This window comes from Sus scrofa, chromosome 9 (assembly GCF_000003025.6).
Source record: "Sus scrofa isolate TJ Tabasco breed Duroc chromosome 9, Sscrofa11.1, whole genome shotgun sequence".
In the NCBI taxonomy this organism is placed as follows: Eukaryota; Metazoa; Chordata; class Mammalia; order Artiodactyla; family Suidae; genus Sus; species Sus scrofa.
In genome coordinates this window covers 76597799-76622598 of record NC_010451.4, presented here as the reverse complement: position 1 = coordinate 76622598, position 24800 = coordinate 76597799, and the positions used below count along the sequence as shown (strand labels likewise).

At 43.4% G+C, this 24800-nt stretch overlaps 1 long non-coding RNA gene across 1 annotated transcript in view; it reads left to right on the top strand.

Annotated features, from left to right (window-relative positions):
- Positions 1-24800, top strand: part of LOC110255475 — a 45927-nt gene that overhangs the window by 10668 nt on the left and 10459 nt on the right. The window lies entirely within an intron of this gene.

The following is a 24800-nucleotide window of genomic DNA, read 5'->3' as shown; positions in this document are numbered from 1 at the left end:
TCGGGGGAGACGGCAAAGTCAGAAAAAGAGAAGGTCCCCCGCTCCCCTGGCAGGCTCTCCGTGCATCCCGGCTGCGCGCCGAGCTAGTTTGTAATATCCTCAAAGCTAGCAGGTAGACGTGGCAGTTTTATTGCTTTATACCCTGCAGCTTGCTGTTAACACAGTAAAGTCCCCCCTTAACCCTCGCCCTGTGCATGTGTGTTTCTCTCTTTATGCTCGCAGGTGCCCTGCTTTCCTCGCAGGCTCTCCCTCCTCCCCACTCTGGCTGCACCGGAGAGGGGCGGGTTGTGGCCAGGCCCGGGAAGGTCTCAGCACTGAGCACTGAGTTCCCAATCTAGCCCATAGCTGCCTCGATTTCCTTCTTCTTCTTCTTGTTTGCTTAATACCTGAAGAAGCCAGGAGGGCTGGAATTGTCCCAGTAGTAGCTAGGGGCTCTCATCCTTCCCTTATTATATAGAGTATAACATCCTAGCACTGTGTTCCAGAGGAGCAAGTGTGCAGCTGTGCTGAGGTAGCAGTTTTTGCGTAAGGTAAAGAACTACTGAGCGACCTAGATTAGCTCACACCACCAGATGCTGGGGAGTGGAGTGAGAGAGGGGTCCCTGCCTGCCTGACAGAGGTCTCTTTGCGCATTTGCAGGGTAGAATCCAAACCGCAGGCTTAAGCGTCCAGATTTCCAGCCGTTCCCTGGGAATAGTCAGCAGGAGAGCTAGTCTGGCCCCACACAGTGCGCTAAGGTGGCCTCTGACAAGTGGCTGCCACGTGTGGCCTCTGCCACCAGCCTCCATGAGAGGAGTTGGGTGCTCAGTGGCTGGCTGTAGCAGGGGCTGCTTCCCGAGGTCTCTTCTCTCCAAATGAACCCAGCATCTGGGCTGCCAAGTGCTTCACCCGGTGTCATGGGCAGGCGGTCATGAGCTGAGGCAAGTCATCCCTGGTTTGTTCTAGTCCAGCCCACACCTCTAGCCAGTTCTGAAGTGGCAAGAACTCCCCGACTTTTCAGGGCCTTGGAGCAAAGGCACACACCTCAGGGACTCCAGGCTCCAGTGCACAGCTTGCAGCAAGTGCCAGCAACCTGGCTCCTACCTCTTTGTCTTGCCTGCTGGGGAACCCGAGCTGCCTTTGGGGGTGGGAGGAGGGCAGGCTAGGCCGAAGAAGTCTTTATCATTCAAAATAGAAGGAAAGCCGGCAATCTGGAGACCTCAGGCTCTTTTAGAACCTATAGTAGGTAAAGCGTCATATTTACTAAGAAGTTTTAAAAGGCAGCTTTTGAGGCCTAAACTGCTTTCGGCTTTTTAAGACGTGGAAGTGTTGGGGCTTGCATTCTGGCCGTCAGTGTTATTTGGAGAAATACCAACTGATTGGCAACACAAGACCATGGGAGTCCGCAAGGAATGGGCTCTTTGGGTCAGAAAGGCCCCTGCTGTTCTATCTATGAACCGGTGTTTGCTGCACACATAGGTCAGGAAATATGTTGTGTGCCAGTGAAAGGTTTTGCAGCCCCTTCTGGGCTCTAGAAGTATATTCAAGCCCATCAGGACCTGGTTGGGCTGGGTTGCTAAGTTGGGCTCAGTTATCACGTTAATTCTAAAGAAATTAGACCTGGATAAATAGGCTTTGAATTCAAAGAAATAACTTGGTATTGATTTACATGGTCATGCTAAGAACCCCCTTCTCAACAGGAGATATAGGTGGAAAAAAAAAATTCTGCTAGTCTTTTCCCCATTCAGTGTAAAATTCTGTTTGTGTATGTGTGTAGGAAAAGGGTGCTTGATATCCTGGAAACCCAGGCACCTTTCCTCCCTCCCCTAACACATACACCTGGGAAAGCTTGGGGGGAACATGAGAGCTGCCTCTTTTCCTTTCTTAGCCCAGGCTAGTGAGGGTATCTTCAGGAAGAGGCAAAATTATCAGATTATTCAGGAAAACACTGATAGTATGGCATTGTTTTCTCTAGTGAGAAAACTATAATGCCGTATTAACACCCCCTCCTCCCAGATTCCCCAAAATGCAACTAAATGTGGTCCCTGATTACTCTTCACCCCGAAAGAGGCTCACTGAGGTCTGAGGACAAGATCTCTCTCATCTATGCTGTCATGGGCCCAAGATCTGGTAGCTGGGAAACCTCAACATGGATGGCATGGGCCCACTACACCAGTGGTACCTACTGGGGGCATCAAATCCCTTTTCTAGACTGTCCAATTTGGAGAATATTAGTTACTGATGTTCCAATTTAGAGGCTTCTGTTCCAGGCCTTTTTGAACCTGGAGTCAAGGGGAGTTATGAAAATGAAGACAACCAGATTTTCAAATTCAGCACTTTTTGCCTCTCCATGACCCCATTTCCAGGCTGTGTGATCATCCACAGTTTTCTTAACAGAGACAGCCAAGAAGCAGGGCCTAGAATGGATTTGGGGTAAAACAGATATTTCTACCTTCTCCAGTGTTGAGGTTATATAGAGCCTCTTTCTCTTTCCCTCTCTGTCTCTCTCTCATCAAGCATAGGATCCTGCTCTCTAACACAGACACTCTTCCTTCTCTCAGTCCAGGAAGAAAGAATTCAGCAGTGTTTAAATACATCAATTAAAATAAGATAAATGGTGATGTTTGTATTTTAAATCTGGTGGATAAACCAAAGCTGAGCCCACCTCCCATTTTGTCCCCCTGGGAAATGTAGCAGGGGAAGGGGAGAGGGAGAGGTGTTGGAAGTCAGCTTTAATCAAGCCAGTCTTTGGAAAGCAGGACCCCTGACCATTGGAGGATAAATGCAGCCCCAGAGTTGCAGAGAACAAGCATCAACAGGAAACAGCAGACTATTTTTAGGCATAATAAGGAGTTAATATAGCTGGCCAAGCGTCTTCCTAAATGCCTGGAAGCACCCTCTGTTTTAATTCCTACATCCCTTCATCAGCACTAACAATAACAAAAGCAGAGCGAATGCCTCAACAGTAAGGGAGGGCCAGGCTTGGGACAACTCTTCAGAAAACCTGGGATGGAAAACATCCTCTTGCTATCATGAGAGTTCTAAGATGGTTCTCTAGTTACAAGAGAAAAAGAAATGAAAACCACTTTTCATTAGAGAGTTCTCTGTACCTGACTACTCTTGTGATGTCGAGGCTCTGGTGATTTTCATGCTTATGTCTGCACATGGGCACTTGGTAGTCCCTTTATTTTCTAACATTCCAATAAATGAAAAGGTAATTTATTGGTTAGAAGGTAACCAGTTTGAGAGCCCTAAGAAGTGAGAGTTGTTAAAAAACAAAACAAACACCTCATTCCCCTAACTGTGCCCTTTCTCTCTATTATCTCTTTTTGGTTCAGAATAAGATCTTTCTCACATAAATCTAGGAGAAACAAGGCCCCCTCCCATCCTATCCAGGGGGATGAAATAATATTTTTCTGTAGGTTTCACTAATTCTGTGCAGAGAGCAAAAGTGTTCCCCCCATTCCCCCACAGAGCTCAAAGCCTTTGCTTCTTTACACAGTGAGAGCTGTGTCCCTTTGGGTTCACCATCTTTCTTCCCACACACTTTGTGGAGAAGGAAGCAGAGAGTGGGAAAGCAGGGGATGTAGAAAGAAGAGGAGTTTGAGAGAGAAGGAAAATAAGAGAGTGATTGGGCAGAAGAATGAGTGTGAATCTGCTTCCTTTCATGAGTACTTCTTCCCTGTCCTGTTTTCTTCCCTGTCCTGTTCACTAGGGACCACTGCCCCACAATGTAAGTTGCAAAGCAAATAAACAAAACTAAGGCTGATAAAAGCAGCCCTGCACCTTTTATTTACTCAGGGACCTAAGGGGATGGCTAGATCCCAAACCTAGCAGCCCACCCGCTAAGTTTTCTCTGCAGCTTTCTCCCCTCTGCACCCCATCCCTTAGCCTGCATCCCCTTCAAAGCATCACACTGAACATCACAACTGCCAAGTCGAAGCTGGAAGACCCTTTTAAAAAAATCGCACAAACAGTCACTCTCCCCAGACAAAATGATTCATTTTAAGAAGAAGGCTCTGGAGGCTTAAAGGTGTTGGGCCCAGGAGTTTAAAAGCCAGTGCAGCATTTCAGGATTTCAGGGCAGCCAACAGACAGGAGGGCATCCAAGGCCTTCCTTGGGGCAGGGGTGAAAGAGGGGACAGGGAAGGACGGGAGCCAGGGGCAGGCAGAAGCATAGGGCAATAGGACCCCCACGACCGCAGCTGGCTCCCACGCGCCGCTGTCTGCGGGGAACATGGGGCCGGATAATGGAATTCAGGAGGCAGAGATCTTCCCAGAGCCAGCCACTGTCTTGTACAGATTTGTAGAGAAAGCCTCACTGTAATTAAAACCGTACAGTCAGATTAATTCAATGTGTTGCTCGGCAGCATTTTTAATAGTAAAAATCCGCTTTAAAATTGAATTAGGGTTGAAGAAAATTTCTGCGAGACTTGCTGGATTTGCCAGCTTTCATTGAAGCCAGCCCAGGCTGGACTTGGGCGGTGGCTGCCCAGCATTGCCCCTACCCCCTCCCGTGGTCCTAGACAAGGCCTGGACAGGAGAGAGAAGAGGAAGAGGTGGGAATGGGAGGCTGAGCCACAGGGGTGCTTGGCTGGGTGTCCTGAGCCAGGCCCAGGGTGTGGGTTTACCCTTCTGACCTCCAGGCAAGGCAGATTTTTTGCACCCAGGACTCCCCCTTCCCACTTTTATGGGATGTTCCCAGCTCAAGTAGGGTTTGGGGAAAGAAGGGAGCCCTACGGTATCTTGAAGCAATTTCCCACCGTGTGTTCTGCTTGTGGCAAGGTTGGAGCCCTCCAGTGACAGGCAGGATAAAGCTGTAGTTCTCCCCACTCTCACCCCCCTTTCTCTTCTTGAAAGTCGTCCAAAAATTAAGAGTAATATTTCAAGCGAGCTGTCAAAAATGTCTCCCAGGCTTTGATTTGGCTAACTGCCCCCACCCCATAAGCCTTGGTATTACTTTGTTTTTCCCCTTTAAGCTTAGACACCTTAGAGCTGAAAACTTCCCCCAGAGTTCCTGGAAGAGGTGATGGCAGAGCGCTAGCTGAGAGGCTCTCACTTTGGACCAGCGGAGGGGCAGAGGGAGGGCTGAGGCAGCTGGACCTGGCTCTTTCCCAAGGCCAGCCGGGTTCTCAGGGGCCCAGAAATGGTCCGGGCTGCCCCGCCCCGCCCTTACAGCGGCCTCCTAGGCTGCCGAATTCGCTAGCGCACACGCGAACGCACACAACCTGGGATGAAAATTCCCTAACAAGTTAGTCACATCGTCAGGCCTGGGAAAACAAAAACCGCTGTGGGTCCTTGCTCCTCCGGCAACATGCGCAGACGCTTTAATTGCCGCAAATTGTCACTCTGTCCCCTTTTCATTTTCTCGCTCCCTCGTTTATTTTTAGTACACTTCAAATGCCTACACACTTCCCTAGTAAGGAGAGCGTGGAGCAATTATTGCCTTTGCCTTCAGGGCCTGTTTTGCCAATCACTGAATGGGGATGGAGTAAACAGGGCGGAAAGCGAGGCGCATTATTGGTCTTGCTTATTTCAGGTGGAGGGTGGTAAATAACTCTCCCCACCAGGCCACCCCTCCTTGTTTGTTTTGAGGTCCAAATAACTGCAAGAAAGGAGATGCGTCCCCCTCCCTTTTTCTCCTGTCATACCCCCACCTCATGTGTGCCAAGTTTTACTCAACCTAGCAACTCCCGCCAGAATTGGCAGGACCTTCAGAGAGTAGTTAGGAAAAGAGAATCCCACATGGGCCCAGCTCTTAATTTTGTACGGAATAGAAAAACGCCATGTGCGCAGGCACCTTCCCAGACCCCATGCAGGCAAATGCAGTCTTTTTTTTTTTTTTTTTTTCTCTCTGAGGGCTATCTGAGTAACGGACATCCCCTAGTAGGTGATAGAGAACCCTCAGGGGTCCTTTTCTGTCCAAGGAAGCTTTAAGGTTGGTTTGGAACAGCTGTGGACAGTCTGTTAGGACGGCTATGGATCAACATTGCTGTTGTTCTAAATATTAGCCAGCAATTCCTAAACGTGAACTTTAGCTTTCAAGATGAAATGTTGCCTGAATGCAGCTGAGGGTCATTCTGCATCCTACCGTCTCTTCTCTCCATCTTTCATGGGACAAGGACAACGGTCCGGGGAGGAGAGGGAGGCAGGTGTCAGCAGCAGCAGCCGAAAGCATCTTACAGATAGATCCAAAAACAAATCAGTGTGAGATTAATTTGTCTGACTGCTAAATTGTCTCCAACTGCCAAAGCTTCGAGGGCCGCGCCTGCCAGGGCGGGTTCGGGTTACTCGAGCTTCCTGGGCGCGCTGTCTTTCCTCCATCCCGGCCCGCTGACAGGCCGGCCTGAAACCTGTCCGGCTGGCGCCGGATCCGCTCGCAGGACGTTTTAAAGGAGCGCAGCGAGTATGAACTGCTCCGTTTTCACACACACCTTCTTCCTATTTCTTTTTTATGAAAACATTTACAAGGTACCTAATTTCAGATCTTGGAAGTAAATTTCATGGTAGGATATACTTTACAAAACATGTAATCTTTCAGGGCCGGAAGACATTTAATTAAAACCATACTTTGACAAGTTGTGTTTCAAAGCGAAGTCACACCAGCGCAGAAGGCTAATTCATATTCAAGATGCAGCCTGTAATCCACGTTGTTTGAAAACGCCAGTACAGGCAATGTACTGTTTGCCCTGCTCTCCTGCGGACTGGCTTGGGTTCGCTGCCTGGTCATGCGAAGATAGAGGAAAGCTTCCTGTAGCACCTTTAATGTCCTTAGAATAACACCTGTAGGATGGTCAGGGGATCTGAGGCACCGGATTTTAATCAGGAGAGCAGGCAGGGGCAGGTGCTGTGACAGGGTGCCTGGAGAAGTCTCAGTGGGACAGAGCCCCAAGCCTCCTAGACTCCTTGCTCCTCTGGCTGACCTGAGCGAAAGGGAAAGGATCTCCTCTATCTCTCTAACTACTTCCATTCCTGAAGGCCAGAAACATGAAAGGATAGGAGGTTTGTCCACCCCAACTGATTTATGGGCAGAGCTCTCAGAGTCCTCAAAGAGGAGATAATATTGGTTCCAGAAGCCTCCACACTGCCAGTTGCATTCTGGTAGTTGTCCTTAATAATCTTCCTCTTTGCCATTTCCCCATAACTTGATGAGCTCCAACTTAAGTAAGAGGGTCACAGCCCCACAGGTGAAGGACATGCTCCCAGCTCAGCTGGTTTACTGACACACTCTATGGGCACAAAGTGTTAATGGCTAGCCTCAACTGCCCGGATGGGCAGGAGCCTGAAAGCATCCTACAGTCAGCATGGATGGGAAACTAAGAGACTGCAGGGTGGTCTGGGTTAATGCTGAGAAGGGGGCCTGTATACAGCAGCTCCAGGGGCTAAACCTGTGGTGAAGGCTGGGTTCCAGTCACTGTCCTGTCTGCACCTCGGTGTTTCCTCCCTGACCCCTAGTCTGCTGGTCTTTCCTCTCAACCATGACAGTAAGTTGTTGTCAAAGTGCAGGGACATGAATTTGAGACTTCTGTTGGTTCAATTTTACTCAAAATGCTCCAAAAGAATAACCCCTTCACTTATTGCAGCCATTCTGGGATAGGGATTTCACTTCATCTGGGGGCAGGGTAAATTATTGATTGGCTAATGGACTCTCTCCGCCCCCCCCAAGCTTATATTTTCTTTCAAATGCACCATTATTTTCCTTAAAGCACAAAGATAGTTCAAGAAAAAGCCTCAAATATCAAATCTAATGTTCAAGAAGTATTTTAAACAATATGGCTATCTCATGTTGAAGTCTCTTTTGATTTTATTGGGCCTGTTTAGATGAAAACTTAATTTCTGCAAAGACAATCCCAAAATATAATTTTGATAAAGTTTTTGCTCTATTCAGAGGCTACCAGCTGGTATTTCTGAAGTTTCAGTGGGTAATCTCCTTCACATATAGACAAGGATGTTGGCAGCTAAATGCTTAACAGTTTATCAATTTAGTACTTACTGGTCAAATAATATTGATATCAGATTAAGAGATAGGGCCTTGAAGTCATTCTTTAGTGGCTTGCCTTTTGGAGGGCTGGAGTGGAACTCTGGTCTACACCCTGCTTAAAAAAAGGGGGGGGGCTATGTTATAATTGTAGGGGTATGGAGGGTAAGAAAAACCCAATACACAAACAGAGGCACTGCTGGAATGGTTTTAAGCATCACATTGTTTGAGCTGAGACTGAAAAAGTATGTACCTGACCAAATGCATTTGAAGCCTAATACTACACTGGAGACTTGTGAATTATACAGAAGAGGAGAGGAACAGCAAGTAATAATAATCCCCACCTGTTTTATCTCAGTGATATGAACAAGCAGTTTCCCTGTCATGGACAGGAGCACTCTCAGGGGTGTTGGAGGCCTGTTTGTGGGTCCTAATTCTGGCAGGGATCTATGGTGGGAAGAGTGCAGGGTGGTTGGTAACTGTCAGGGTGGTGCTGCAATGAGGGCTGGCAGCAGCGTTGTGTGCAGACTGGGCAGGACAGGTAATATTTCCCGGCTGGCCCACCCCTTCTGCAGCTCTGGAGAATCAACCTTATCCTTTCCAGGCCCAGAGGTTGGGTGGAGGTGAGAGAGGCCCAGACAGGCTGGAGATTCATGTCATGTCTTTCCCTTTCCATCTCCCTCTGCCTCTCTATAATTAGGCCCATTTCACAGATGTGGGAGCTAACCTATGGACCTCACAGCACAGACCCCTTTGGTGTCTGGGAAATGGGGAAGGGTGGATCCACAGGTGCTCTAGCTTCCTAGCTCCCAGCAACCATGGGGTGTAGGGATGAGGGTGGAGCCAAGCCAGACCTGTACAGTAACGTTTCTGCTTCTGAGACTCATTTGGACCATAAGGTAGGAGTGATTTTCATATGACAGATCAGCCTCAGGAGATTCCACTGGCACAAGTCTCAGGGCTCTGAAGGCAGCAGTCCCTAGGATTCCTTGACTTCCCGCCGGTGCTCTTTGAACAGACTCCTCTCTTCTGTCTTCTTTTTCTTAAATTCTGAATCCTTTAACCCTTGCTTGTAGTAAGTGTATTTGTAGTTATAAAATATGTCTATTTTCCAGAGAAATTTAGCGTGCCGAAGTGAGAATCAATTCTAAAACACTCCTTTTATTTTTAAAGTGGGTTTTAAAGGCCTATTGTGGGGGGACCGCAATGTCAATGTGACCGGGAGGCGCAGTAAGAGCAGGATTCTATTGGCCGCCACCGCCGGCGGGGGCTACGCCTGGCTTGGCTCACGTGTGCGCCTTATCATGCAAATCCGACGGCTGGGGCATGCGCACTGCTTCCCTGGGGGGTACCCGCCTTCAACTCGCAGTTGGGACCAAGACCTCCAGATGCGCAATAATTAGGTTTCCTCATTAAACAAAGGTTTCCCCATCATTCCCCTCCTCCCACCGTTCTCAGTCGCAGAGCTCCTTACAAACCAAGCAGATTACCCGTCGACTCCCCCCACACCCCCTCAATCTCTGATATCCAGTCTTTGGTCCACGGTTCCTTCTGAGGAACTTCTTAAGGATCTCCTTAAGGATATCCTTCTTAGGGTCTTCGCATTTTAGAGTCCTTTACATACCTCTCCATTATTCTTTTTCTTTTCTTTGGACCTGCTTTAAAGGCTATTAAGATACGATTCTCTCTTCATTTTTGGTCCCTTCCCTCATCTCTCCCCCTCAACGTGATAAAATGCTCTTTTCGCTCCGAGAGGAAAGAGCCAACACCGCTGCTCCCCGTTCCATTCGGCTTCGATCACCCCCCTCCCGCCCCCAAGCCCAGTGGCTTTCAGTTCAGAGCACAGAAGCGTGGATGCCCTAGAACTCGGGTAGGCGCTGGAGCCGGTCACCAGTCAAGCCCGATCGCCAATCCTCAGGCATCTGTCTGCTAAGAAGAACGAAGGCCAGCATCTGCAAGCCTGCCTGGACCTGTGCGGTGCTGCTCTTTGGCTCTGAGCCCCCACTTCGCTGGAGAAGCGCACGACTTCAGGGAACGCCTCCAGGGGTGTCCTCTACACTTCTCCAGCACCCGTTAGGTGGGCATAGAGACCCCAGGGGTCCATCTCCTTAGAGCGGAATGGCCTTTTCTGGAAAGAGATCGCAGTAGGCGAGAAATAGCCACCATTACGTTCAAAGTCTCCCGCGGGAAAGCTTCGTAGCTCTGCTGAGAGCTCTACCTGACCCGCGTGCGGCGTCGCGGCGAGAACCGCGCCCACATGCGCTCCCGGAGTCACAGTCAGCTCATTTTCCCTGGTAGAAACAGCCAACGCTCCTCTGGCTTTCAATTACTCTCAGCTTACCTGCAGGGCGAACGGATTTGTATCTTTCTATAAAAAAACCTTCTGTCCTGGATTCTCCCAGATTCCCCCTTCCCCCTCATCCGACCTTAACCAGGAGAAGGGCGAGATTGGGGTTTGATTCTCTGATATGACACGAATAATTGTTGCATCATATAACTTCCTACATCTTGGTTTTAATTTGCAGTGAACCAAACAAAGATATTTGCAATTTAAAAATAAGCACTCGATTTAATAAATGGGAACATTGTGCATGGAAGACTATGTCCTCCCCCCACCCACCACCCCAAACCCCTTCAGAAGACGTTATTAGCTCTGACAGCATGCCGCTCAGGTTTGCGGAGAGGATTTTGTAAAGGGATGACAGACAGGAAGGCCAGCAATCATGGGCTCCTTGGGCTGAAGCTTTTTTTCCCCCTTTCTTTCTTTTTTTTTTTTTTTTTTATCAGAATGTTCTGTTCGATGCCATTTATCCTTGATGATAGAAAATTGCGCTGTTGCCAGGACGCTGCTGCTGCCGCTGAAATAGAGGGCAGGAGCCACATTTCCATTTTCCGGCTTGAAAGCTATTCAAATGAATTTGCAGAGAGGGGGGAACGTCTAGCGATAAACAAATGAGAATAAATCGAGTTCCCCTTTCCATTCTTTCGTTTAAATGGGTAGCTCTTCATTTCCAATATACAGACTTTTGTTCATCAGTGTTTGGGAATACCTGGGAGATAGTGTAAGCCAACGTACAATTTATTTTGATGTTCTAAAAGTGACTAACTGCATAAACATTTTAAAAGAATGTACGTCTAAATATATATATATAAAGTATAAGAATTATATATACATAGATCCTATACATACATCCCTTCACACAATTCCAAACTACAATGGGGAATAAACTCTTTTAGCAGAGTTTGAATTGAATATAATTTCCAAGCAATGCTAGCAATGGTGGTTATGGACTTCCTACTAGTTTTCATATATGTATTGTTAGATGGGATCTTTTTTTTTTTTTTAAAGCTCTCTTTCTATGTTATATATTTTAGGACACTATGTAATTTAATTACCCTGTAGGTCTTAGCTGATTCAAACACCCTTACTTCCTCCGCAATAGATAAAAGTCACCTTCTTTCTTTCAAGTTAATTTTCCAAATCTCCTTATAAAGTTTTGTTTCTAAGTCGGCAAGTACAAGTCAAAAGAGTAGGTGCACAGCACCTTTAAAGGATTTGAAACAAAGAGAGACTGAAGTCTGTGCTTCCTTTTCTTAAATTTTAGATTCTTTGCTCACTTAAAAAGATAATATATTAATAGGAACTCAAGGGATCACATCCAAAATAGACATTTTAAAAGTGAAAAATTTAAAAATTCAAGCCATTAAATATATATAAAAACATTAGCAATGTCCTAACAGAAACTATAAAACTTGTGGGGGACCCACTATATCTTAACAATTGAATAAGTTTTATTGAGTTCTAACTCTAATTTTTCTTCAAAGTCAGATATTGGCAGTTAGAAAATTTTCAGTAATATAAAGGCTTTTAACATACAGCAACTAATTGTATTTACAATTTCAGAACAGTAACTAATTGTATTTGTGATTTCGGCTGGTACTTGAAACTTAAGGGGAAAAAACCCACCCAACAGTATTTTAAAACTTAACACTTTTCAACTGAGTCATGGGTCTCTAACCTACTACGTTTTTAGCTACAAGAATGTTTCTAAGTGATAGGTAACCGGTGGCCAAACCAGGACTGCAGAAACAATAACAGGATAAAATCAGAAAAAAAAAAAAAAAAAAAAAAAAAAAAAAGCGGAGAATAAGTTGGTACTGATGTTCCGAACTTCTCCAGTCGAATTTTCGGGCAACTCCCTCCACCAGCCTAAAGACGGATTCCTGAACAATCCTTGTTCCAACCGAAAATGTCCCCGTTAATAAACTAGCGTGATAATGAGAAAGCAATTCTCAACACCATCAGATGACGCTACACAAAGCAAAGAAACGGCCTCAGAAACTCCAATTTGCTTGTGTTGTGTTTAAAACAATTAGAAGGTGAGTGTAGAGTGTTCAGGCACTGAAAGAAATTCCTTTCCCCTTATCCTTGGCCCTGAGAATTGTGTTCCGGACAAAAACCTTCACTTGGACGGCTGCTTTTCCAGTTGAGGCAATTCACAAAAGTTCCTCGGTGAACTCCCCTCCAGGTACGAGCTGGGGGGTGGGGGTGGGGCAGCGGGAGTCCGGCGCCGCGGGGACGCACAAGCCAAGGCGTGGGCTGGTCCTGGGCCTCCCCTCCCCCGCACCCCTTCAGTGGGAAAAAGTGTCCTATTCTAAGCTTCCCGCCATTACGCCCGGGACTGGCGTATTGCACCTTACGCAAAAGGAGGTGGAACACCTGTGGGTGTCAGGGCAGGGGTGCGCGCTAGAAAGACTCCCGACCCCCTGTGTCGGGTGCCATGGAGACCTCTCGCGCGTGTCCGTCTTGTAGGGTCTTCGCCTTGAGCGACTTCTTGGACTTTGGCCACGTAGCTTGGACCGGTTTGGAAAGTGGTGCCCCGTCTGGGGCAGAAGGGGAAAGGGGGGAGGACGCGGTGAAAGGCAAGGCATGGTCTTCGAGTGCTAACCTAGGGATTCGGGAAGAGTGAACACGAAGGAGTTGCCCATAGGAGAAAAGCAGGGCTGAGGTGGATGAAAATCTGTCAGGGGTGGGAGCATCTCTTCGTGTGTGTGTGTGGGGGGGGGGGTGGCGGTTGGGTATGCAGAGTTTCGGAAAATTTGAGTTTTGGGTGGAATAGTATAAACCCAGAGTGGAGACTGTGGGGCCACATCCCGGGCTGAGAGTGTCTGTTCCAATCTCCTCAATCTGGTTCTCCCCAGCACTGAGTCCCTGTAAAACTACGTTGAGCTACTCTCTGGGGCGCCCTCTTCTAGGTAATGCGGCTAAAATTCAGTCTAGTTTGGAGGAGGGGAGCTTTTTCTCCCCCTCCAAGAGGTATATACACTAAGCATTAAAAAGGAAAATGATTTTTTTCCTTCGTTTTCTGAGATACCAGGAATACGGGGACTTGCCTTTTTCCTCAACAAAAGAACAAGCATTTCTAAAAGACCGTGGAAATACTCGCTCTTGAGGAGTTCCACCATCCAGGAATGCCACACACGGTGAAAACACAAAAGCACAAAATTTCGTTATTTTAAAAGATTGTCCCCTCTTTTAAATGCACCCGTAACTGCTGGTTATAAGGTGAAAATGCTTTGGTGTGAAAACCTGAGGCAGGGTTCCCTTCCCTTTTCATGTGTACTAGCAGCTGCAAAACATTCCAGAGGAGCTAGAAGGTCAATATGGAGACATTAATATGACATTCGCTGCTGGCCTCATCAACTATCCAAAAGCTTTGCCCCAGAAACTGAGAAAAGAGAAAGCAAATGTGCTTAAAAATACAAAGTACTCTAAATTCTGTATTGTCTCCCAAATCCCAAATAACTTTTCATAGTTAGCCTTTGCTCCATTAACTCACCCCTTTCAAACTCCGTTTCCCCTGTGTTTTGGGGCTGCATCCGTACTTATTGCTTAAGTCTCCAGAGCTTTGAGATGTGCAAGGCAAACAGTAAAGAATCATATTAATCCTGCTTTGATCTCCAAAGGGAGATCATAGCAGAAAACAGGTCAGGGCACAGATGCTTTTTAAACATTTTTTTTCCTTTTTTTCTTCTTCACGCTCTCTCCCTTGGCTTCAGGATATCCATGGCCAGTTGACACACTAAAACTATGAATAACTTTTTTTTTTAATTTAAAGACTGGATTAAGCTTCTTAGATGAAGCCATTTTTTGTCTTACAGATCTCAATATTGGAGTTAACATACTCGTTAACCTGGTTATTTACAAATATACCTAGGACCATGTTTCAAATACATCCCCCCAACACAACCTCCACAGACACTTAATTGCCTGGAAAAAAAAAAAAAGTTGTATTTCCTTTGCTTTCTTTACCCTTGAGTCCTGTAGGCATAGAATAATGGTTGTTAATCTGCTTAGATAATTTAAGATTTAAAGATTAGAAGGCCTATGCTGACAATTTCAAAACTCAAGTTGGAGTGCTTTGGCTAAGCAAAGCTTAGGAGATGACAGATGTGATAAAAGAACTGCCAGAAACTAGACTATGTTAAAACTAAAAGGTGTGATGTTTTTGTGGCTTTTAAAGAAATGCTAGTTAGAATGTTCACTCAATCCAAATATGTTCCTAAACAAACAGCTACAGGGGTATTTTATTTTATGCTACCTGATATTTATATACACAATACAGTATTTCACTCTGCTTGCATATACACACTCAGGTAAATATTACAGTGCTTTTCAAACTACCTCCCATATATACATATATATGTGTGTGTATATATATATGTATATATAGTTAATCAGTTAGTTAGCAGAGCTGAGATATATACTCAACACAAGTGATGTGTACCTAATCACAAACATTTGTGCTATATACCCCTCCTTATCCTTATTTCTCAATTTTCTGTCATAGCTTCAACATTATATTGCAAGAGGCTGCTTATGAAGTTATAGTTGCCACTCGTTTTTGTCCCCCCCCCCCACCAAAACTTGTTGAATGGGAGGAACACACGCAGATATCTGTTAAAAACCCTTTTCTGCTTTAGGTCATCCCTATTAAAGTTGATTTTCATTTAACCTCAATGGGCCAACCTCCATGACAGCCTAAATCACACTGACACTGAGGCTACCCAAATGCTTTTACAAGTAGGATAAAATACATTAAACTGTTTTGCATCAAATATGTCCTTTTAAAGTGATTTTGGGCAACTGGCTTGGGAGCACAGCTTGGAAAAAGAATTAAAATGGAAAAAGAGAGTTCAGGAAGGAAGAGGGCAAAGAGAGAAAGCAAGTGAAGGAAAAAGAACCACATGGGTGATTATTTAGGCAGTCTTTGTGGCCTTGTGTCCTGTGAGTCGTTGAAGTTATTTTCCGACTCAGTGTCTGTTCTCATCTTAATGGCCTCCCTTTTCCTTGATCCATTCCTTAAATCTGCTACCATTAAAATCAGTTTCCAGAAAATTTGGTGGAAGCTACCAAAATGTTTCTTTGTAGGATGCTGGAGATTGTTGGATACAGATACATAAAGCATTGCATTAAGCATCTCAGGAATGCTCATTTTGGTGATATTTAGCTGAAGAACATATTGACATGTTCATGTGAGCTGAATTTAGCATTGTCATATTTGTGACTTAATCTGCCTCTAAAGTTCATTTTGTAAGCTAACTTTACACATATTTTGAAGTTGAAAATAATTTTTCTCTGGAAGAACACACATGTTGGTTACCTGTTGGTCCTTAAAGATGGAAATAAATATCACATCTTAATTATATTGAGCTATTGCTAAAAATTCTAATCTCTTCAATCTGCTCTTTTCCTTTTATCAGGATCCCAAGAACATCATGCCACATGTGTGTAAAACGAGAGAATAGACTTCTTTGTCTTTTTAATTAAAGTTTATGCAGCTTGTAGAAAGTAGTAATTTTGTAGAAAATTAGATCATTTTAGGTCACTATAGCTTCACTCTTCTATCTTTACCACGGTTCTAAGCAAATCTTGCCATTTAAAAACCATCAATTAAAAGCAAAGAATACTGAAGAAGTATTTAGAATTCGAAGTATTTGGATTTAGAAATCTGACCCCAGCCCCATAAGGAAAGGTATAAAGGATGGATCTACCATGTATGCTCAGCGTGGCAACTTACACTGGTTTCTGTTCAGCATTATCAGAGGAACATGTGGTGGTACCTATTCCTGCTTGTTGGAAATAGCATCATGGTTACCTCTTTCCTGATCCTTGGGGTTGCGATTCACGTGCAACAAAAGGATCTTCTTAAGTCACTATTCTTTTTCTAAACAAGGTGGAAATCAAATTCACCCAGGAAATAATCATGGCATTGAACAAACTGATTTTTTAAAAGACCCACAAGACTTGGCAAAGAATGGGGGTCTTTTTCTCATAAAAATGTTAGACTTACTTTGAAGGGATTCACCTAAAATTTCTAGTGGCTCCCCACTGCCTGTAGAGGACAGACATGCTTTTTGCTGATGAAGGCGGAGCACCCCTGCCCTGTGCGTTGAGGACGGAGCACTCTGGAGTCAGACTGCTGGATAACCTGGAGCCTCAGTTTCTTTCCTGTACAAGTGGATGAACAATAGAAGTGAATTTTCTGGTAATGGTAGAATCAGGTGAACTAAATGCCTAAAAAATGCTTAACAAGGTGCTTTGTGAAAAGCAAATGTTCAAAGAATACTAGCTAATGCTTAACATTAACATAACATTTAATGAGGTCTTCTGGTTTCTATTTCTGCATATACTATTCCCTTATTCCTGAAAGCCCTGCCTGGCCCATTGCCCACCTGGCTAATCTCTCACCTCTTCACCTCAGATCTAGTAATACCACCCATGGGAAATCTTTTCTGATGCTTGAAGTTAGGTGTCTGTCTTTATGCCTCTATTGTGTAGGTTATATTGTCATTGTTGCTTTATTTGTCTTCCTAAATTAGGTTATAAGCTGTGTTGAGCACAATGTAATAGTTATCTTTGTTAGAGCTCACAAATGAGCCTGATGAATAGTAAATACTCCATATATGTATGTTGAATGAATAAATATTCAATCTTTTATGTGTTTTTCTTATTTATAAATAAATTGTAATTGGATGGATTTTTTTTTATATTTAGTCTTTTTCTACTTAGTGTTCCTCAAAGAGAATGCTCAAAGGAATATAACTATTATTCTTAGAAGTAAGCTTATGAAGAATTTTTCTTGTGGATCCTGTAATGAATTGTCACTATTTTCAGGAGAAAGTATTTTCAGTAAGTTTCCCATTTTAACTGAGGAATTCATGGACAATTTGGGTTACCTGTCATATCCTTGGATGTCTGACCATGCTGTTCTATAAGTGAGATATGCATGTACCTTGGAGAGTGATTTGGATTATCTGTGTGAGTGTTAATAGCTAAGCTTCAACTATCACAATGCCCTTGCAAAGCAGGCTCCCAATGAATCCAATTATTGCATTAGTTTAAAGGATATATGTATATGTAAAAAGAGACTGGAGGGATCATAAACACTTTCAGAAGACCGTTAAGACTTGTTTCACTGGTATCTTGGGTTCAGCAACCCTTGAACAGAAATCCAGGGTAACCCTCACTATAGAAGGCTAATCTGATGGAAGAACAGTGTAAACCGTGATATGTCAGGATATAGAATATTGTAACCTACTGTACAGAAAATATTTACATAAGCCAGGGACCATTACATAAGCTCTGTGGCTGAGCCCTCAGAACTGGGTCTGCTTCAATGAGTACGTCAGATTCCTTGTAATCATTGCATTAATCGTCAGAAACAATTATTACTGGAGTGTTTGAAAGCAGATTGTTTTCTTAAGATTAATCACCCCCTGCAAAGCTTATTTAATTATATTTGTAAACTCTCTTCCACCAAAGGAACAGTTAAGCTGATTCTCCATTTTGGAATTGTCACATGTTTCAAAGGCTCAAGGTTCAAATTAACTAGATTTTCCTGGAGTAACAATAAATATATGAGTTAATTGATAATAATGATTACTGCTGTTCTGCTCATGTACACCGTAATTGATGTTTATAATCTTTCTTATGGCCCCCTCAAAAATAAAGCAATACAAAATTTTAAAATAAAAAAGAAATTTCACATCACTGCAGGAATAATAGAATTTCCACTGGTGATGAAGAAATATTAGGCGCTTCAAACTAAAGTAAATATTTTTATTTGATTGCAGGTCTAGAGAATGGGCCTTGACAGATGCTGCAAGAAGTGCTTGGGAAATGTCATGCAGCCTATTTTCCTGCACCCAGGCAAGGCGTTCCTATGCTATCAGTCCTACTCAAAGCCAGAGCAGCCCTAATCCCACATTCACACATTCTCATGTGGCATTTTGGTTACCTGCTTAGACAAAGGAGATCAAAGAAATGGAAAAAAAATTAAAGGGGAAAAAATATATTTCTGTACCAGGCATAAGAAGATACAGGGTAGGAAAACTTAACTAGAGAGGGAAATGGTAAAATTGGTCATACAAATGGATCTTTCCATTTCTGCCACTTCTTTTGTGGCACTTCCTGTTTATTTATGTTCCACATCTTTCTAAAAGGACTTACAGTGGCTTTAATAACTGACATATAAAACAAAACAAATATTTCACTCCTCTCACTCCCGTTCCAGATTCAAGCTATAGAGCTGCTCATAGCAGCCTGACCAAGAAATTTCTGACAATGGAACTAATCATTCACTAGTTTTATGATTAACACACTGACATGAATATAAAGCTTTGCTTTCTTTTCCCTATGTAGATAATGCTGGTCCAGAAAAAGACAGCCTCTTTCCTCCCTTCAAATATCAAAATCAGTTTTCACTACATAAATATGGCCTAACCAATCCATCTATCAACTGTATTTAAAAGATATTGAAACAAGAGTCTACAATTTCTCTTGGAAGGCTGTTTTTTTGTGGTTGCTTAAAGGATGGTGTGAAAACTTTTTATTGTTTCAGATCGGACCTCCCAAGCTTGACTATGAATTTTTATGCCTGAGTACCTTAAAAACTCCAAGAAAAACACAGCTCAAACCACCACATTTTGCTTGCTTTCAGGTTCAAACCCTATAAAACCACCACATTTTGTATGGTTTCCACCCTAAACCATAAGTTGGCATGGGATCTCACTAGATGCTCTCTGCTCAGGTCTAATTGAAATGTTTACCAACCTTGACAACATTTTTGGCTAACTTGTTACTAACTTGGAATGCAGGTGAAACATGCTGAATTCTCAACAATAATTTCATCATTTGGAACCCTTTACCTGACACCCATCTGGGGACTCAGAGCCCTTATATGGTCTCCAATTAATCACTGTTGGAGTTCCTCTGTGACGTTCTACTGATGCTTGCCTTGCCTTGGATCTTTCTAATTCCCTTCTTCTCCTAAAAACTCACCTCTTTTGTGAATTATTCCATCAGATTGTGCACTTTGAGGTTAATCAGATAAATCAGCTTTTGCATCAAGGTGTTAATGGATTTTTAATTCTTAGGGACTGCATATAGTACATTAGACTGTTAACTTCCATGTGGTTAGGCATGATCTCTTGCTGACCATTTGAGAGTTGCCAAGTCAAATACAAGATTTTCATATGCTAAATCTGGCAACCCCATGATAATTGTATCTCCATCTTCCATAGAGGTGCTTAGTAAGTATTGACTGACTGACTGAATAAATGAAAGTAGTGCAGAAATATATCTTAGAATCTTTTTGTTCCTTCTAAATTATATTGTGTAGGGAGGAGCTGGCTTACCCTATAAGACCTATCAGTCTTAGGAATCTGAGTTTTTTATAGAGATTGGGGTAGGCATGGTCTTCAGCTTTCTTCATTCTACTTTTTCCATGGGATCATTGTTCTCAAAGGGCATCCTTTTTCCTATGAGGAGCCTGTGGGATAGAAAGGGATGAGGGAGTGAACACCTGTTGTTAGCTCATAGTTCACCAAGGTAAGAGTAATCCTGACAGCAGGCCTTGAGAGAGTGGGGGCTTCAGCTGATTACTTCTTGCTGTCATCCTTTCCCCAGGAGAAATGAGAGCTCCCTTGATAATCACAAATACAAATAGCAGCCTCCTGGGAATCCCTGGATATTTGGAGTGGGGAGTAATATATAAACAGTTTGGGTCAACTAGACTCTTCTATAAGTAGTCCTAATGCCCCCAAGGTCATCATCTTGAGAATTTTTTTTTTTTTAATTTTTTTGCTTTTTAGGGCCTCACCCACAGCATATGGAGGTTCTAGGGGGTCCAACTGAAGATACAGCTGCGGCCTACACCACAGCCACAGCAACACCAGATCTGAGCTGTGTCTGTGACCTATACCACAGCTCATGGCAACACCGGATCCTTAACCCACTGAGTGGGGCCAGGGATCAAACCCACAACCTCATGGCTCCTAGTCAGATTCATTTCTGCTGCGCCACAATGGGAGCCCCCATCTTGAGAATTCTTAAGACTTCTGTGGAGGAGGAAAAACTGTCTCAACATGTTTATTTTATAATTGTTTTAAATTATCAATTACACATCATTGAAACTTCTATAAAATCATCAGGGTGTTCTTGCTGTAAGAGCTAGGGGGTCACTGGACATAAAGACAGGGTTGACTTTGACTTCATTTTTGTACCTGTTATCTTCTTCAGGACATTTGCAGAACCTTCCCAGTACTTTGTTATGCTTCTGCTGTCAATCAGTATCTCTCATAAAAACATGACTTGGGAAGTTCCCTTGTGGCATAGTGGGTAAGGATCTAGCATTTTCCCTGTTGTGACTCAGGTGGCTACTATGGCATGAGTTTGATCCTTGTCCTGGGAACTTCCACATGCTTTGGGCACAGCACCCAACATCCCAAAGAAAAAATGTGACTTGGAAAGTGAAGAACTTCATCATTTGTTTGTATGTTGCCTGTAACTTAGAGATATAACTGAAGTTCATGGTAGAGCTATTTTCATTCATTGGCTGCCCCTGAAAGGTAAGGGAACTACTTTAACCTTGAGACAAATCAACTCTGAGCTAGACTGAGCCCAGAATTCACACTCCTCCCACACACTCCCTCAAATTCTGTTTTGTGAGTGGATTATCTCCTACCTGCTTGTTAATCTGATTTCTAGAATCTATTTCTGGCCTCAGGCACTGACTGATAGAGGAAACTATGTACTATCTGGCAACTGAATTCTGTTCCTCTAATGAAACAAGGTCAAAATGCCTTAGAGTCCTATCTAGGAAGAGTGCCTTCAAAGGTACAGAGTTGTGATTTTCTACACACTATGAATGAAAATGTGGGCTTTGGAGTCAGATCATCTGGAATGGAACCCTGGATCTACCTCTTGGGTAGCTTGAATCAAGCTGTCTTTACTAAAATCCAGTTTCTTGTATGTAAACAGGAGATACTTACAGTACTTGTTGCATAGGTTACTTGTTGGAATTAAATGACTTACTGCATGGAGAGTCTGGCTCACACATAGTAAGTGCTCAACAAAGGACAGCCATTATTATTCAAAGTCAAGAACAAAAGATTTTCTTTTCTAACAAACTCTCAGAATGTTTCTGTTCAACAAACACACCTGTATGCCCTGGATTGTGCTTGTGAGCCATGATGGAAACTGTGGCAGTAATGTCCCTGCACTTGGTTGGCCACATTCCTGGCCCTTCCCCTGAATGCCCAGCTTCTGGTTTAACTGGGAGTTGGGAGGCAGAGGAAGGACATTCTTGCACCCTCTGACATAGCCAGGACTGGAAACCTGTGGGAAAGTGGGTGAGGCCTCCTTGGTGCCAACCCAAATTGCCTCTGACATTCCTGGCTATTCTTCCTCCCCAGCTTTCTGGGGGTTGTTTTGGGGACAATGCATTCCCAGAACTGTAGAGGTGGTGGCTGAGCCTGGGGCTCTGCTGGGTTTATGGCCCTGTTTCCAAACTTCCAGTGCTCTTCTGGCTCAACCAGAAGTTCAGGTGTGGGATGGCCTGGTGTTGTGTGTTGGCCTGGGAGAGTGGGTGGGGTACAGTGGAAAACACTTGAGCAATGAATCTAGAAGCCCTGGGGATGTTGGATTTTTTTTTTTTAATGGAATTTTACTTCATGTCATTTATCCTTTCTGTCTACTCTGAGCTCACTGGTTCAGTCTCACCAGAAGCACAGAGGCCATTGCAGGTGAGTTTGCAAAGATATTAGAGGAAGAAGGAGGAAGTTGAGATGGGTTCCTTCATTCAACAATGTCTCTTCACCTAGCATCTCTCTAACATTCTCTCTCCTCCAAGCATTTTTTTTTCTTGCTAGTCTTTCTAGAATGTCCATCCATTTATGGCCATCCGCAGAAACAGAAGCTAAGGTTAAAAGGCTGAGGAGCCTCCAAATTGTTTTTCCTGTCTTGGTTCACCCTCCCTCCCTCTTTCCTTCCTTCCTTCCTTCCTTCCTTCCTTCCTTCCTTCCTTCCTTCCTTCCTTCCTTCTTTCTTTCTTTCTTTCTTTCTTTCTTTCTTTCTTTCTTTCTTTCTTTCTTTCTTTCTTTCTTTCTCTTTCTTAGAGCATAGCAAAGGAGAGCTTTTAAATGAATACTCAAAACATAGGGAGAAAACTTCAGAGGAAAACAAAACAGAGAGAAACAAGGTTAGTGAGGTAAGGAAGATGGAGATGAGGAGGAAGAAGTACGTACATTTCCACGTTGATCAGAAATGGTCCAGAGTTAATATAGAGCAGGAAAGGGCTCTTATCTTACTTAAACTTCAGAAAGGAGTTTGCTGAAATTTGATAAAAATGGAAAGGAAAATTCAATAAGGTGGGGATGGGTATATCCCACCCATGACACTAGTGATTATATTGAACAACTCAAAGTGTTGAGGAAATTTGGCAATATGTCTGCAGATGACACATCCAGATAGACCAAAAGGATTAGAATTGTCTCTTGATACTGGTCATTTTTTTTTTGGTGTGTGATAGCTGTGATGTATTTTATATATAAGATAGGCATTGTAACTATAGGCTTGCTATAATAGGATTTTAAAAAATTGAGCGTATACTTAGTTCACATGTGAGCATGTTTGAAACATCCATAAATTCTGGTAGAGTCAGACAAAAATAAAAAGGTAATTCCTCTACTTATGGAAGCTATAAATTAAGGAGGGATCCCTTCCCCAAAGAAAAAAGTCAACTAACTTAAGTCATGATGAGGGTGAAGGAAATAGGAAGGGGCTGGTATAAAATTCTGAGGATCTAATGCATAACATAGGGACTATAGTTAATAACACCATGTTGTATAATTGAAATTTGCTATATCTAAGAGATACTTAGAAAACTTAAATGTTCTCACATACACACAAAAAGATAAATATGTGAGGTTGTAGAATGTGTTAGTTAACTCAGTGGGGGAATGCTTTCACAAGTTATACATGTATCAAATCATCACAATATATACTTTAAATGTCTTATAATTTTGTCAATTATACCTCAATAAAGTTGGAAAAAAACTTTTAAGAAGAGCAAATGTTTTCCTTTCATGGGATTATATTATCTATATGGCTTTACATAATAAGCTTTCTGAATGCTCTTGCAATGGTAAAAAACCCTATTGGGAAAGAACCCCAGATGTGTCATTCTTCCAGCAGAGGGGCAGCCACCCAGGGCCAAGGTGGCTTGTCTTTGTGTCTTCTGTGCTGATACGGAGCTGAGTGTACACCAGTGTTTCTCAAGCTAAACCAAACTCTGGTGGAGAATAGCGAAGGGGAAAGTTATTTGTTTGATTATTTCAGCTTCTTTATTCTCTTGGTGGTGATCTGGTTTAGGAACCAACTCCCATTTTTCTCCTGAGACTAAACTCCCAGAATATTCTAATTAAAAATATCTTTGGCCCCAATTTGTTGAGTGCTTATTATGTATCAGGACTTTAAATATCTTGGATGCTCCACACTCCTTACAGGTGATATCACATAATGCTCATGCAGTCCAGTGATATAGGGATCCTGGCTGTTGTACATAGCATCTCACTCACTGCTGGGACTCAATACATCTTAAACAATAGCAGCAACAGCTGTGAGAGGAATCCAAGGGCCAATTTGTTAGAATAAAACAAAACAGGGTTTTACCATCTGGGAGATATATCTCAGATGGGTTTTTTAGATGTAGGATGATTTTTCTTGCAACCTAAGGGCTTCCCGGAGGGAATTTGAAATCTTTTCACTATGCCCACATCATTGCCAGATGTGGATGTAGTGGAATAGACCTTATCCTCTGTGTATGTGTGTTTGCATATGTACATGTATAAAAGTGGCAAATTCTGGCTCATACACTGCGTTTCAGTTCTTCTCACTCTCACTTTCTTATGCAAAATCTTCTTCATGAATTTTTAAAATATGCAGGACTTCCCCCACCCCTATTTGAATAAACTATAGGTCATATCATGTTGGTCAATATGTAAAGCCAGAGGGGGTAAAATAATGATAAACATGGTAATTTCCCCAAATAACTTGTTAGTCTTGTACTCTAATAGTACTGAGTAATGGAGTACTCCACCAAAACTTAAAAATTTCATAGTGATTATTGATACCATTAATCAGAATTTGTCATATGAACAGCTCAGGGATCTGCTGTATTAAGCTGTCATGTGGTTGCAATCATATATGTATATATACATAGTCTTTTTAGGGCCACACTTGCAGCATATGGACGTTCCCAGGCTAGGGGTCCAATTGGAGCTACAGCTGCTGGCCTGTGCCACAGCCACAGCAACACAGGATCTGAGCTGCATCTGCAACCTACACCACAGCTCATGGCAATGCCAGATCTTTAACCCACTGAGCAAGGCCAGGGATCAAACCTGCAACCTCATGCTTCCTAGTTTGATTTGTTTCTGGTGCTCTATGACGGGAACTCCTGCAATCATATTTTTTAAACTGCTATCAGAGGTAACTGTC